A 3,442-nucleotide genomic window follows, 5' to 3' on the forward strand; every position below is an offset into this window, starting at 1 on the left:
TCAGTGTCAGGAGGGCACACACAGCACAACGCCGCCCACGCCATGGGCACACTCTCTGCTGTGGCTCTGTGTATGCTGGTTCCACTGGTTTTGCCAATACTGCAAACTGGTCCCCTTTACCAGAGACTGAGGTGGGGGGAGTGAATGAGGTGGGAAGAAGGGGTACAGAACACACTTTCAAGAAGCTTGGCTGATAAGGGAAGGAGATTAGTAGCAAGAGGAGAGGGCAGGACCAACGTGGGGGGGGCACTTTCTGCTCAGTATCCAAGTCTTAAATCTGTGCCTAGTCTGAGGAGGAAAAGGCAATTGGCAGGTAGAGCCTGAGATATGGAAGGAGGAGGATAGCTGATGGAGCAAGATCCAGGAGGTGGGAAGGGGGAAGGGTCTGGCTCTGAGCAGGTGAGAGGAATGGCTGCCGCAGCAGAGAAACCTGCAGATCAGAGAGAGCAAATTTGCGATCCAGGTACCACTCTCCCTATTTACCAAGAGAGGTTGACGAGACACAGGTGGGTAACATACTAGACTATGACAGCCCCACCACACATCTTGGATTTGTTTCTACCAGCCCAACCCTGCAATTCTGAGACCTGTCCCTGCAGCTGGTGGTGGGAAGTCCCATAAATGCACTGAGGCAGTGGGCATCTGTGTATGGCACTTGAGACCGCAGTTTAGGACTGCCTTGGGTCACCCAAAGTGTGTGACACATACAAGACTAAAGAAATCCATTCTCCACAGCATCTGTCCCTGAAGCATTAGGGTCCACATAGGAGGGGCAGAATGGCGTGATTTCTACAAAGTAGGAGTATATCATGCTGACAGAGTGTGGCAATCCAAACTGGGTTAAGCCAAAGGAGAATCTATAGGCTGGATGTGGCTACAGCTGAGTCCAGAGCACAGAAGTGTCAAGGCCCAGCCTCTTTTCTGTCTCCCAAGTGGCCTGATGCACAGGTGGCTACATATGGTGGTAAGCTGACAGCAGCAAGTCCACCAGCTCAACAGAAGTTCCAGAGCTGAGTCCTGGTTCTCATCAGCCTGCCCTAGGTCATATGCTCATTTGGAACCAATCGCGAGGGCCAGAGGGACAGTGCTAATTGGGTGAGCCCAGGATGGACTCATGGGCTGAAAGCGAAGATCAGATGAGTTATTACCAGGAGGGGGGTGCATGCTGGGAGGCATAAACAGGTAGTGTCCTCCACAGGAAATCCAAAGGGGCCAACTCCAAGGTATCAGCCCTGGGGGTCTGCTTCAGGAATGCAAAACACAGTCACAAGGAGCCATGGCCTCAATGTGTCCTCATGGAGTGTGTGTGAGAAGAAAAGAGACAGCGAGCCACAGGCTTGGAAAATGAAAATGTCATTCTGGAAACACTGCATTTTTCAGATGGTGCATCATGCATGCTCAGAAAACAGCGTCCATTAGCTTCTCCTCGACCTTTGGGCTGGCTGCCCCTTCCACTTTGCTTCAAATGAACCCGTAATTCCATCTCGAGAATTCAACTGGAACTAATTCTTTTATTAAATAAACTTCATTTGGGGGCTGTCTGCCTCGGGCCCTGGGAGAAAATGCATGTTGCTTTTGCTGAGACCAATCTAGGTCAGCAATTCAAAAGCTTCTTTTTGAGAGAGCTTAGATGAAGGGCGGACTTCCACTCTGAAGGTGCAAAGTGGAGAAGAGAGAATAATCCCAAGGGAGCCAGCTCAGCAGGTGGGCAGTGGGCATGGCGACCTGCTGCTTCCCCCACCACCCTGCCAGGAGACCCCCTCCAAAACAGGGGCATCTCTGTGTTCGAAAGCAGGCACCAGCAGCATCTCCAGTGCAGACTCAGAGCTCTCCTCGCTGCCTGGGGCCTGAGGCAGAGGTTCCAAAAGTAGACCCTGCAGAGGCTGTCACTTTGTTCAGGAGTAAGAACAGACACGGGGAATCTGGGGTCTCTGTTCCCCACTCCTGGGTCCCTTTGAAGCAGGAGACAACCCTGTGGTAGCCAGCCTTCAAAATGGTCCCCAATGACCCCTGTCTCCTGGTATTGTTGTCCCTTCCACATTGAGTAGGACTGGCCTGTGCAATCAATAGAATACTACAGAAATGATGAATTCTTTGAAGGGTAGGTCATAAAAGATACTGCAGCTTCTGCTTTGCTCTCTCTTGGATCATTGACTCTGGGAGAAGCCAGCTGCCATTTTGTGAAGAGACTCAGCCCAGTGGAAAGGCACACATGGCTAGGAGCAAAGACTCCTGCCCACATCCATGTGGACAGGCCACTCTTGGGAGCAGATGCTCCAGCCCAAGTCAAGCCTTCAGATGACTGAAGCCCTGGCTGACATCTGGGCTGCAAGATGAGACACCCTGAGCCAGAACTCTTCAGTTAAGCCACTCCCAAATTTCTGACCCCCAGAAACAAGATAATAAATGTTCTTTTAAGCCACTCAGTTTGGGGTAATTTGTTACACAGTAATAAATGATATAGTTCCACTTCCAGTTTCATGCAAACAGTCTCATCTCCTTGTTTTCTGTCTCATGTGTGCAGGACTTGCTTTCACTAAGGGCCATGATCCCACTCTGATGGATAGAAGCTTCCAGAAGGCAGGGACCAGGTTGTCATTAATGACCTCTTCCTCTCTCTGTCCCTAATTCCCCCATGCACTGTAAATGCTCAATAAACATTTGCCAGATGAACTTGTATTTCTGCCTTTCTGAATGTGAGAAACCTCGTGAGCACAGAGGTGTCTCCTTCTCCCAGCAACTCCCTTCCATAGTCAAAATGATAAATTCAGCTCTTTAGTTAACAGAACACATCAGAACCCAGATCTCAACAAATCTGGTGTGATTCAGAGGCTGCTTCTTACAGAGAGAACAGCTACTTGCAAAAAAGTCCATGAGTCAATGCAGTCCATTTCAGGAAATTACGTCCAGCAGGCAACCTCAATATCCCAACAAGGACCTCACTGCAGTGCAGATGAGCAGCACGTGTCTGCTTGGCCAGTTAACTGTCCCTGCCGAGGCACAGGCTTCCAACAGCCCGCCTGTCGATGAGGAATTAACATATGCCCACTACCTGCCTGCCGCTCTGCTGAGGTATCCAGCACAGAGCGCTGTCCTCAGGGAGCTTGCAGTTGGCTAGGGAAGGCATTTTCATGGAAAACTTAGCCACATGTATGTCTGAATTCACCTAGGATCCTTAGAGTGGCCATGACTAGATAGTCTCGTAGAGCCGAGGAAGGGCTCCTCGTTTGGGAGAAGTGCACCACACCCTCTACTCCTCCTCAAGGAACTCACAGTCTTACAGGGCAAGTGTGCCAGGGAGGGCCTTCTAACCCAGCTGAGAGACGGTAACACTTAAGCTGAGTCTCAAAGGATGAGCCAGAAGTGGCTGGGAAGGCAGAAGGGACCATTCGAGCTGTGGAGGCACCATGAACGAACAGCCCGTGAGGCAGGGATGAAAAGC

Source organism: Diceros bicornis, chromosome 34, assembly GCF_020826845.1.
Source record: "Diceros bicornis minor isolate mBicDic1 chromosome 34, mDicBic1.mat.cur, whole genome shotgun sequence".
Lineage (NCBI taxonomy): Eukaryota > Metazoa > Chordata > Mammalia > Perissodactyla > Rhinocerotidae > Diceros > Diceros bicornis.